The sequence below is a fragment of the Rhipicephalus sanguineus genome, chromosome 7 (assembly GCF_013339695.2).
Source record: "Rhipicephalus sanguineus isolate Rsan-2018 chromosome 7, BIME_Rsan_1.4, whole genome shotgun sequence".
In the NCBI taxonomy this organism is placed as follows: Eukaryota; Metazoa; Arthropoda; class Arachnida; order Ixodida; family Ixodidae; genus Rhipicephalus; species Rhipicephalus sanguineus.
In genome coordinates, this window is record NC_051182.1 from 22,354,443 (window position 1) to 22,368,102 (window position 13,660).

Genomic DNA, 13,660 nt, shown 5'->3' on the forward strand with positions numbered 1-13,660 from the left:
TTCGTGGGCAGCGCTCGCGCACTTTCAGTCGCACATGGAGCATACGGCGCCCGGGGTGATGTAATCGCGATTTGATTGATTGATATGTGTGTTTTATTGGCGCAAGGGCCATTCTTGGCCAAAGAGCGCCATGAACAGTGGTGAAAAAGTAGCAATGACCCGTGATTTACGATATGTAAAGGATGTGAGCTATGATAGTGTTACGTGGCTGTATACGGGCCTAAAATTCCGCACGCTTTGGCGGTTAAAACATATAAAGATTAAAATCATGGGGATGACGTGAAATGTGTGCAGCGGGAATGGATGGCAATGCTCGTGGTGATAGAGCTATGGTGTAGATATATGGCATAAGCACGAGTGCCTCGTCACCGCCCTTGATTCCAAGGGCCGCGAGGCAGGTGCTTTTTGCGTGTAGCTACCGCAGCAGCGACCTCTACTCAGAGGTCGCGCTGTGGATTTCCTCGGTATATCACCTGAAAACTACGCACGTCGTTGATAAACGCGAGCAATGAATCATATTTAAAAAGCGGATCCCTACCGACGAACATGGAAGGATGCAGTGGAAATTGCTGTCGGTAGGGTATTAGAAAGTGCTTCTTTCTCAAAGCGTCTAATTCTTTGCACTGAATGAGGACGTGAAGCACCGTAAGTGGTTCTCCACATCCCTCACACTTGGGCGGATCACCACCGGACAAAAGGTGTGCGTGTGTGCTATGTGTGTGACCGATACGTAGCCGACAGAATGTTACATCTGTGCGGCGTGTTCTTGATGTGGATGGCCAGTCACCGAGGTAAGGCTTGATGACATGTAATTTATTATGCAGTTGTCGGTCCCATGTACGCTGCCAGTAATCTCTCAGCTTTTTCCTCAGGAAAGGTTTCAAGTCGATTGCGGGAACAGCTATAGATGATTGGGGAGCGTTTGCATGGACTGATGTTGCAAGCGCATCTGCCTGTTCGTTTCCCTCGATTTCACGGTGCCCTGGCACCCAGCATACAACTACATGCTGTTTGGAACTGTAAATGGCACACAGGAGGGAGTATAGTGAGACAATGACTGGGTTTTTGTACTTTCTGGTAGTTTTCAAAGTTTTCACGACGCTTAACGAATCAGTATATACGACTGCATTACTTATTCCTAATTCTTTAATGTGTTTTGCTGCCGCCAGTACTGCGTAAGCCTCCGCTGTGAAGATGCTCGTGCTTGGGTGAAGAACACCAGCATCCGAAAAAGATGGGCCGATCGCTGCGTAGGACACACCTGCGTGAGACTTGGAAGCGTCAGTGAAAAATTCGGGACAAGCGTATTTGTGTGTCAGTTCACGAAAGTACATTTGGATGTGTAGAGGTGGGGCATGCTTTGTGACATCTACGAAAGATGTGTCACAATCTATAACCTGCCATTTCCATGGCGCGGCGTGTAAAGTTGGAGCCATTAGGCGGTGATCGAGCAATGGGACGCCTGTTTCCTCAGCTAGTGCTCGCACACGTAGCGAGAAGGGCTTTTTCACAGTGGGTCGATTTTGAAAGAGCTGGCAGGTGGACATGTCATTTACGACAGGGTATGTGGGATGGTCCGTGCTTGCATTAATCTCCAAAAAATACATAAAAGATAGGTACGATCTTTGTATATGTAGCGACCATTCGTCCGATTCCGCGTAAAGGCTTTCCACGGGGCTTGTTCGAAAGGCACCCGTAGAAAGGCGAATGCCTAAATGGTGGACAGGGTCCAGCATTTTCAAGACTGTTGGTGTCGCTGACTGGTATACTATCGCCCCATAGTCTAGACGCGTGCGTATCAGGCTTTTATAGAGACTCATGAGACATTTTCTGTCGCTGCCCCAAGTTGTGCGGGACAGCACCTTTAGGATGTTCATTGTCTTCATGCATTTCTCCTTAATGTACTTAATGTGTGGTACAAACGTGAGCTTCGTGTCTAGAATTATGCCTAAAAACTTCTGTTCTCTTTTAACAGCTACAAGCTCACCCTGCAACTCTATATGGGGATCGGGGTGGAGGCCTCTCTTCCTGGAGAACAGAACGCAGGAGCTCTTTTGTGGATTCAGGCGGAAACCGTTCTCGTCTGCCCATTTGCAGACCTTGTTGACACAGAGCTGAACCTGTCGCTCGCATGATGAGAGATTACAGGATTTAAAACCTATTTGTAAATCGTCAACGTATGTTGAGTAAAACATGTTACGTGGGATGTACGAACGCAGGGAATTCATTTTTATAATAAACAGTGTGCAACTGAGGACACCGCCCTGTGGCACTCCAGTTTCTTGCACAAACGGTCGGGACATAACATTGCCCACTCGAACACGGAATGTGCGATTGGACAGATAGCTCTCGATCACATTTAGCATATTACCACGTATACCTAAGTGTGAGAGGTCTCTCAATATTCCGAACCGCCACGTGGTATCGTATGCCTTCTCCATGTCAAGGAACAGAGATAGGAAAAACTGCTTATGAACAAAAGCCTCGCGGATTTGTGCCTCTATGCGAATGAGATGGTCGGTAGTGGACCGACCCTCTCGGAATCCGCTCTGATATGGGTCAAGGAGTTTGTTTGATTCAAGGAAATGTAGTAGTCGGCAGTTTATCATCTTTTCAAATAGTTTGCAGAGGCAGCTAGTCAGGGCTATAGGCCTATAACTTGAAACACAGGATGGATCCTTGCCCTCTTTCAGGATAGGTATTACTATGGCCTCTTTCCACGCAGAGGGAATCTCGCCGGAAGACCACACAGCGTTGTACAGGCAGAGGAGAGTTTTTTGTGTTTCATGGGGTAGGTGTTTCAGCATTTGATATATAACACGGTCAGAGCCTGGGGCAGATTTGCTGCAGCAGTTTAGCGCTACCTGCAGCTCAGCTAAGTGGAATGGTTCGTTGTATGACTCTTGTTTTGCACATTTCCTGTCTAGTTTTTGTCTTTCTGCTCTCTCTTTGTATCGTTTGAATGTATCTGAATAGTGCAATGAGCTGGATACGTGCTCAAAGTGAGCGCCCAGGAAGTTTGCTTGGTCTTCAAGGCTGTTGCCCTCTGTGTCTACTAAAGGGAGTGAATGTGTCTGTCGGCCTCTTATCCTATTTACCTTGTTCCAGGCCTTGCCTTCATCTGTGTAGGAATTGATGTCGGATAAAAACTTCACCCAACTATATCTTCTAGCCTGTCGGCGCGTTCTTCTTCCTTGGGACTTTACTTGCTTGAAATTGATCAGATTCTCTGCAGTAGGCGAGTCACGTAGTAAACCCCACGCTTTGTTCTGCTTTTTGCGAGCGTTCCTGCAGTCATCGTTCCACCACGGGACACGACGTCTGCAGGCACCACGACTTGTTTGGAGAATACATTTTGAAGCAGCGTCAACAATAAAAGCGGTAAAATAATTAGCAGCAGAATCAATTCCTAAGGAAGAAATCTCGGCCCACGAGATACTGCTGAGACTCTGGTACTTCTCCCAATCAGCTCCGTCTACCTTCCAAGTTGGAGCCTGGGGTGAAAATTCGTTTTCTTTTGGCGTTCTCAGCAGTATGGGAAAGTGATCGCTCCCATAAGGGTTTTTAATAACATCCCATTTAAAATCAGATAAAAGGGTGGGTGAAACGATGCTAAGATCAATGCACGAGTATGTTTTGTTCGCCAGGCTGAAAAACGTGGGTTCTTTCTCATTTAATAGGCATGCGTCAGTGGAAAAGATAAAATTCTCAATTAAACGCCCTCGCGCATCGCTCCGTGAGTCGCCCCACAAAGGGCTGTGGGCATTAAAATCGCCAAGGACGATATATGGTTCAGGTAATTGATCCATTAAGGACTGAAACTCAGGTTTGTGCAGCTGGTGATGAGGGGGGATGTACAGTGAGCAGATGGTAACAAGTTTGTTTAAAATAACTGCTCGGACCGCCACTGCTTCGAGCGGCGTTTGTATCTGCAAACCTTGACACGCTACGCTCTTATCTATTATGATGGCAACGCCACCAGATGATGCGGTAGCTTCATCTCGGTCTTTACGGAAGATGACGTGGTGTCTAAGGAAGTTCGTGTGTTTTGTTTTCAGGTGTGTTTCCTGTACACACAGCACTTTTGGCGAGTGTTCGTGTATGAGTTCTTGGATATCGTCGAGGTTCCTGAGAAGGCCTCTGACATTCCATTGTAAAATTTGTGTATCCATTTTGTGTGTAACTTAGTGCTGTGTGTACGGAGAGAGCTGTAGCCTTAAGTCACAGAGCCCTTTCCAGGCCCCGTGATGCGGGCTTTTTCTTTTCTGGCGCGCTCCAACGAGCTGCGCCGTTCCTTCGGCGCCTGTGACGCCGTTAAGCTTGCCGTTGTGTCCATCGCCTCGGCAGAGACGCTGGATGCCCGCTCGCGGGTTACGCGCACGGGTGTCAGAGTTTTGGGGCCTTCTGACGGCACAGAAGGCCCTGGGCCTGCAGATCCGGGGGCCTGCACGCCCTTTGGTTGCGGGGCAGCTCGGGCTGCTTCCGCTGAGGGAGCGGATGGCGCTGCCGCCCGTCCACTGTATGTGGTACGTGCGGCAGCCGCGAACCTCTGTGGCACTGCTCCCTGACGTGCCACATCCGCGAAAGTAGGACCCTGCGGAAAGGAGAGGCGTCTGCGCGCCTCCTTAAATGAGATATTTTCAGTTACCTTGAGTGTTATGATTTCTTTTTCTTTTTTCCATGAGGGACAACTGCGAGAGTAGGCTGGGTGCCCACCCTCGCAGTTTGCACAATGGTAAGTTTCAACACAGTTGTCTGCAGGGTGTTCATGCGAACTGCACTTTGCACAGGTTTGACGGCCACGGCAGCTCTGAGAGCCATGACCGAAACGCTGGCACTTGAAGCAACGGCGTGGGTTAGGGATGTATGGTCTAACTTTCAATTTCAAATAGCCTGTTTCTATATGTTCTGGCAGTGTGCTTGTACCAAATGTGACGATTAGGTGTTTAGTCAGGATTTCCTTGTCATCTCGCCTAATTTTGATTCGCTGTACTTTTGTCACGTGCTGTTCACTCCAGCCCTCGAGGAGCTCACTTTCTGTCAATTCAAGCAGGTCTTGGTCTGATACTACACCTCGCGAGCTGTTGAGGGAACGGTGTGGTGTGACAGAGACAGGTGTGTTTCCGAACGAGACAAGTTTGGTCAGTTTTTCATACTGTGCTTTGTTTTGCACTTCAAGGAGAAGATCTCCGCTAGCCATTCTCGATGCCTGATAACCACGGCCGAGTGTTTCAGTGAGGCATTTTGACACAACAAAAGGGGATATTGTTCGGGCATTCTTGTCAGCTGTTTCGCAATGGATCACATGAAATCGCGGAAAAATTTCTTGAGGTTTCATGAAGATGTTCACAGTGTCTTCGGTGCGTCCCCTCTTGTGAGAGGACGATTGTTGGGACTGGAAAAGGCGGTTGAGGCCATAGATTATGGATGAATTCGGCAGCCATGCCAACCGCCCTCCATGGAGCCCTACATGGGGACGCGACAGCACTTATATATATAAGGCATGCCAACGTCAGCTGTACATAGCCACTATAACCAAATATAATGTGCCCAAGAGAGGGCACACACACAAGGTTAACCCTCGCCGCCAGGAAAAATCGGAAGTAACGAGAAGGGAGAAGTAGACAGGAAAGTTTAAAAGTGAGAGAGAAAGACGAAGATGAGGCGAGAGAGAGACAGGAAAAGGCGACTGCCGGTTTCCCCTGGGTGGGTCAGCCCAGGGGTGCCGTCTACGTGAAGCCGGGGCCAAAGAGGTGTGTTGCCTCTGCCGGGGGGCCTTTAAGGTCCAATCACCCGGCGTCGGCTCAACCCCCAGGATCCCCTTTTCCCCGGACACGGCAAAGCCACGCACGGCTAGGCGTGGGAGGGGGTCGAAACCCCCCGTTAGCTCGGGTCCGTGGTGTCGCTACACTGTAATCGCGATTTGGACTTGATAAGGAAGATCATGGCGAAGGCAACAAATTCGCGTCGGAGTGTCTATATAATTGCTATCGCAAAAAAAACCAATATAGTTGCGGGCCAAGATCGCATGAAAGCACAACAACAGCCTGAATTACGGCACATCCAATTATGGTGGAAACGTTACTGTTTTCCGACATCGCGCGCCGCATCGAGCATGTGGGACCCGTGCCGGTGTCGCGAATTTCGGTTGCCGCTATGCCATAGCTCTGAAAAGTTTTGTAATTCGGCTTTGTAGCAAACATCCACGTGGTGTGGCTGGTAATTGCGAGCTAAAGCCCCAAAATATCGGTCCACTGCCTAAAACTTGTTTCAGCATGTGGCCTCATCGGGAAAAAAAAGCTTTCACTTGCCGTGGGTTACGCTAGCTCTTGCCTGGAAATTTATTCTATTCTTCACGGAGTCCTAAATGGCATCTTTGAAGCTCGGGATCCGAGCGAGTGAGCTCTCCGATAACAGCCAACAAGCGTCGTCTTTTTCGCGCCGATCGGGATGGCTTGCCAGACACGAGCCTTTTCGAAGACATCCGCTTCCTGCACGATCGCGAACGCTTGCAAGATAACTCAAGCTCGTTACATCTACTGCTACCGCTTCTACAACTAATCATGCTTGTTACTTGACACACGGCGATAACAAAAGCACCATATCGGGCGCTAACGCACAGAAAGCGCGAGAAAGATTACAGAACTACACCGCGTACTCACAGAACACCCTGACAACATTGCGCGATACGATGTGCCGCGTGGTTCGCGGTTCCCGCATGCCACGCATTAGCCGGATTTTCTCCCACTTCACCGCTCCGAAGGTGATGACAGCATCGAGGTGCGCCACTTCCACGCAGCCGCAGCGGGCGTTTGATTTGAAAAATGCGTTCACAAAATATCGAGCAAGCGCTACCACGTCTTTCGTCTCCTTTCAATAAAGTTACTGTTGATTTTCCCTGATGGGAGCACAATTTCCCTGAGTTTTGCCTGAAAATTTCCAGACTACCCAAAATCCGTGAGAATTCCCGGTTTTCCCGGTTGGTACACACCCTGCTACGTCTCCAGGAGTACGACATTCACGTCGTTTACACATCTGGACGCAAACATTCATTCTGATGCTGATGCTCTGCCCCGGTCACCTCTCCCATCTGATGATTCGTCCCAGTCTGTGTCATCCTACGACGCGTCCTCAATCTCCGTCAGTGACATGCATCTGGAGCAGAAGAGCCCTGGGTTTGCCTCTCTTGTGGATTTGTTATGCAGGCCTCCATCGCACACCATCCCTAGAGAACTCCTAGAATAAGAGCTGAGCAAGTTGGTAAGTTAAGTATTCATTATAAAAAGACGGGGCGTGCAAACATGGACACAAGAAGTCAGGACACCACAAACGCCGACTAACAACTGAAGAGACGCGCAACGACCGAAAAGAAAGAAGGCACGAAAACTTATCTGCGCATGCCCGTGCAGCAGGCGAACCTATCAATCCGACACGCGTGGGGGTCTACGTAGAAGATAAATGTTAAGGCATTTGGTTTCATCTATAGAGGGTTTCACTGTTTACTAACACAGGCCCTGGACAGCTTCCGGTTTCGTGCGCTGGCGTAGGCTAGCAGGATTGGCGGGGAACAAAAGCCTTGGCGAGTCGGCCGTAGAGTTTCAACACTTTTCTCCCTGTGTCTAGCAAAATATTTGAATTAAATATTCTAAGCTACACACAACATTAAAAGAGTTAGTCTTTAACTAACAGCGCCTTTCTTTTATGTGAAACTGAAAAAGAGTGTTCCCTTACTCTGACAAATCTTAAAAAAACGCTTTACGCTTCGGTGTTGCAGAATAATAAATGAGGTGACCGGAAGTTTCTTGGGGTACACCACGTGCTCCGGCTATCGCACTCTTGAAACCGTCTATATGTAAGTTAATCGACGGTTGGCTCACGCATGCGCTACCACCTCTGTTCGATACGCAATGCCGCAATCATCAGGCGCGTTTCTTCATTTCTATGCCTGTACAACACTGCGCATTCATCGAATTTTGGCGTGCACTTACACTCTCGACAATGTAAATATAGATTAGAAGGTGGGCCTCCGGTTAGCGATCTCTGATGTTCCAATAACCTCTGCTTAATTCAGCGTCTCGTCTGCCCTACGTAGAAGCGGCCGCAGAAGAAAGGGACGTTATACATCACTCTTGTGGCAATCCGTGAATTTGTTGGTGTGTTTTACGAAACAAACATCGGTCCGCTTCTCGTCCTTTACTCGCTCATTCTTCCTCTGCACAGCGGCACAAATCTTGCCTAGCTTATTGGCAGCCGTGAAAACGTTAACGCTGTGTCTACTTCCTACACTCTTTGGCCTGTGAGATACTCAATGAATGTACGGTATACCTACGACACGTTTCTTCCTATCGCTTTCTGCAACCATGCTCGGGCTTCACATAATGGACTTCTTTAAAAGTGCAGCGACAGTGGCCACTGCATCACGAGGATAACCTACATCTAAAAGGCGCGTAACCTGTGCGTTAAAGCTGTCACTCATTTTGTGCTCGCACGACTTGCTCAAGTTCCTCCTTTCACGCCGATCCACAGTGTGCACATGCAGAAGTGTTGAGAACTAATACACGCCTGCGCCACCTCTACCATTGGCGTGGAATGTACCGCTTTGTCCACCACTACATTCGCTTCTGTCTCGCTTGCCAATGGCGCAAGGATAACCCTACTCGTTCTCACACTCCTCTGCAGCCTTTACCTGGTCCTGCCAGACCCTTTGACAGTTTCGGCATTGATCTCTATGGACATTTTCCCATCACTTCTGCTTGAAACCGTGATATGATTGCTGCCATCGATCACCTGACACGATACGCGGAAACTTCACCACTGCCATCTGTATCAGCGAGTGACGTCTGTTCTTTTACTTCACACCACCTCGTTTTACGTCATAGCGCACTGCGTGAGCGGCTCAGTGAACGAGGGCGCGTGTTTCTGTCCGAAGCTGCCAAATCGCTTCAAAATGAATGCCGCATCATTCACCGGACCACAAATGCATACCATCCTCAAACTAACGGCCTGACAGAATATTGCTCGATATGCTGTAAATGTACGTCGATTCTGATCTCTCCTCAACTGGAGCCGCGCTCTCACCTTCGTGACGTACGCACATAATACTGCGACACAGACCGCCAAGGGATTCTCCCCATACTTTCTACTTTACGGATGCAAGTACTTCTCCACGCTAGACACCATCCTTCCGTACCGTCTCGACGTGACTTAGTTGACAGTCATTTCCCAGGCAGCTAAATACGCCAAAGAGTGTCTCCACCTTCCCAGATTACGCACCACTTCCGATCAGCAACGCCAGAAACACCAGTGCGACGGCTCGAGGGCTCCAGCATCTTATATACCTGGTTCGCTTATGTGGCTCTGGCTCCCTTCCGCCAATCCTCGCCAGTCATCAAAACTTCTCCTGAAGAGCCATGGCCCTTACCGCGTCGTCCGGCAATGATCACCAGTAAATGACATCAATGACCCGCTTGCGCAGTCTTCTGATCGACGTCGTAGACGCGAGACTGTGCATATAGGCCGACTCAAGCCTTACTACAATCCTACTGTAGTCTCCTGCCCCCAAGTCGCCAGGAATGCCCTTTTTCCGGAGGGGACATAAATCTAATGAAGATCAGAGCCGTTCCTAAAGCAGAGGGGTACCACTCTCGGGTAGACGGACTACGTTCGGGTTGCTGCACCGGAACGTTCGTGCCTGCTCGGCTGTTAACACCCTGTTTTACTTCGATGAAGACTGGTTCCCTTGTGAAAACATTGGCTCCAACCTTCCCTTGTTCGTTCACTGTTAATTTTTGAAATTGTGCATTTGTAGGTGGAAGCTATGCCTGTGACATTTAGCAGCATCATTTGCAGTCTATGCCACAGCATTACTTGTGCATGTGCATAGTTCACTGTAGTACACATCATTGTCTCCCACACACTGCCTCTTTCTCTGTTCTTGCCTTTCTTTCTTTACTCTACATTAGAATAGCAGGGCGGAGAGACAGAGCGCCTCTGGTCAACCATTATTGTACTCCTCGTGTTGTTCGCGTAATAAATTAAGAGGAAATTGGCCTCTTGGAACTTTAGAAAGGAAAGTGTGGTGCTTGAGTTTCACTGTGTTAACTGTGTTCTGTCATTCTTTACACCTTAGCATGTTAAACTTGCGCTTTTACTTTTTCGTAGGGCGATCGGCTCGCCTGTTGGCGAAGCGAGCCAACAAAGAGGAGCTGAGCCGGCAATTCGCTTGCCTGGCAGCTCGGAGGGCCGCAAGGGCAGAGCCGAAGGCAGGTTCGCCGGAAAGCCTGTTGTATATATTCTCTCGTTTACTATTTTGCGCCGCCCTTACTGTGTTTTTCATGTGTTAGCAAGAGATACCTTAACACTCACTAGTACTATAATGCCTTTTTAATAAAGTATGTTATGGTTAACGCTTTAACTGCTAAAGCTAACCATACGTCTATTTGCCGTGTAGTGCATGCGCAGCAACAGATGGGTCTACATTGAAGATTATGTATTTATTTTAATTAGTTAGTTAGTTATATTGGGTTTAATGGCGCAAGAGCAACTCAGGCTAAGCTGCGCCAAACACAAGGTGTTCTATTATAACCAGTATCTCTAAAGTTTATCTAAAAAGCCGCTTGCTTTCAAGAAATTGATAGTGTTACATAGGGGAACAAGTGGATCCTCTCCTAAAATCAGATTCGGGTGCATAGGTATTTGACGCTTGTAAAACTCTCTGAAATGTTTTCGCCTTTCTGTTTCAATGTGTGGGCACGTGATTAGAATATGTGTAACTGTTAATGGCTGTTGACATTTTCCACATTCCGGCATGTCTTCCCCTTTGAGCAAAAAGTTGTGAGTGAGGTGGGTGTGCCCAATGCGGAGTCGGCATAGGATAACCTCAATGAACCGTTCTTGGTGACGGCACGACTTCCATTCTCCCACCGTGGGCTTCACTAGATGCAGTTTATTACTCGTGCAGGAGTCCCATTGTTGCTGCCATTTTGAAGATAATGCTACGCGAATGTTACGGAGGCTGTCATTAAGGGGAATATTTATTCGCTTAACCGATGTCTGTGCTGCTAGCGACGCACATTCGTCCGCCTTTTCGTTGCCTGGTATCCCTATGTGGCTTGGTACCCAACAGAAACGAATAGTGACATCCTCGTTACTGGAGATAGTGTGTAGGATATCACCGAGTAAAGGTTCGCACTCCGATCTTAAATGTAGCGCCTTTACTGAACTTAACGAGTCCGTGTAAATGATTGCTTGTCGGTGTTTCTCGGTGATGATTTTTTGTACTGCTTCCCATAAGGCGTACATCTCAGCGCTGAAAATGGACATGAACTCAGGTATTCTAACACTGACAGCGCTTTCTTTTGTCACAATCCCAATGCCTACATGGTGTTTTGTTTTCGAGCCGTCTGTGTATATTTCGGTATATCCTTTGTATTTGTCCTGAAGCGCACGGAATTCCTGGATTATGTATTCTCGCGCGGTGTTGTGTTTCTTTAGATTGGTCAGTGAAAAGTCACACAGCTGCGTCAGATCAGACCATGGCGGCAGTCTCGGCGGTTTCATGGCGACATTGAGTGCGTCCTCACAAATATCGTAAGAGCGGCAATGCTCTTCAAAACGTAAAATCAGTGGTTTGATGAAGTGTGGCCTATTAGAGTAATGTAAGCGTGAGTGACATTGCGTGGTGATGTCGTGGCATATATGTTGAGACTGTGACCTGATCCTTAGAACATAAGAGAGGGTTAAAAGTGCGCGACGCTGGCATAGCGGAGGTTCATTGCACTCTATGTATAAACTCTGTATCGGGGATGTTCTATACGCGCCACTGGACAACCGGAGACCGAGATTGTGTACGGGGTTCAGACGCCCAATGTAGGATTTTCTGGCTGAGCCGTAAACAACACACCCATAATCTAAAATACTGCGGACAACAGAACGATAAACCTTCAGGAGGCATAATCTATCAGAGCCCCAATGCTTATGGGACAAAACCTTTAGTATGTTAAGCGCTTTATTTGCCTTTATTTTAAGTGCATTAATATGAGCAAGAAAATTCAGTTTACTGTCGAATGTCACACCTAAAAATTTTTGTTCGTGTTTTATCATCATCGCCATGTTGTTTAATGTAAGAACTGGGTCTGGGAATAATCCTCTTTTTAGTGTAAACATCACAGCAACAGTCTTTTGTGTGGAAAAGCGGAAACCATTTCTGTCGGCCCAATGTGTTAGTTTGTTTATGGTAATTTGAAGTTGCCTCTCACAGGTTGATAGGTTAGAGGCACGAGAAGCGATTTGCAGATCGTCAACATATAGAGAGTGCATTATTGTGGGTGGTATGATCTTATTGATTGAATTCATTTTTACTATGAACAAGGTAGTGCTAAGGATACAGCCTTGTGGTACGCCATTTTCCTGGACAAACGTGCGTGAAAGCACAGTGCCCAACCGCACCTGAAATGTTCTGTTAGTCATGAAGTCGGACAAACACTTTAGCATTTTGCCTCGAATGCCTAGATTAGCGAGGTCTTGCAGAATTCCGTGTCGCCACGTGGTATCGTAGGCCTTCTCTAGATCGAAAAAAACCGCGAGACAGTACTGTTTGTAGCGAAATGCTTCTCGTATTTCATGCTCAAGACGAACAAGATGGTCAGTGGTTGAGCAACCTTTTCTGTATCCGCATTGATGATTATCAATCAAATTTCTTGAATAGAGGATAAAAGACAGTCTGCAATTGATAACACTTTCGTAAGTTTTCGCGAGGCAACTGGTAAGAGCAATTGGTCTGTAGCTGCTCGGGGATGTTGGGGGTTTACCGGCTTTCAGAAATGGGACTACTATGGCAGTTTTCCATTGTTCTGGCATAGACCCGGATTGCCATACCATGTTGAAAAATGTAAGTAAAACTTTTGTCGATGATTCGGACAGATGTGCCAGCATAGAGTAGTGTATGTTGTCGGGGCCTACTGCCGTTTTTTTACCATGTGAGAGTGCAATGTTTAGTTCCTGTAGTGTTAGGGGTTGGTTGTAAGCTTCGTGTGAAGCACCTGTGAGCGGTAGTTTCTGCTTCTCTGCGGTTTCTTTGTGTTTGAGGAAAGTATCAGTGTAGTTGGCTGAACTGGAAATGTTGTAGAAGTGCTCCCCTAATATGTCGGCTTGTTCTTGTGTTGTCTGGATGTCTGGGCTTGTGAGAATTGGCATAGTGTAGGCTGAGTAGTCTCCTCTGAATTTTCTCAACTGGTCCCACAATCGTTTAGACGAGACAGTACTATTTATAGAAGTTATGTAATCGCGCCATGATGTTTTTTCGGCCTGCCTACGGACTGCTTGAAGTTTACGAGGTTGCTATATGTGGGGTACCTCCTCAAGACGCCCCAAGCTTTATTTTGCAGTTTCTTTGCTTCAGTGCATTCTTTTGTCCACCAGACATTTCTCGTTTTTCGGACATGAGTTGACGATCGTGGTATTGACTTTTCTGCGGCTGCAATTTTAATTTCCGTGATTTTGTCATTAATGTCATCGATCGTAATATCTGGCGAGATGATGTCCTCTAGTTTCGCGTTTTCTAAAAATAGTGCCCAGTTCGCAAGATGGAGTAGCCAGCGGCGTGGTTTAGAGGTGATGGTGGGTAGTGACGATGGCAGTTTGATGATTGCAGGTAAATGAT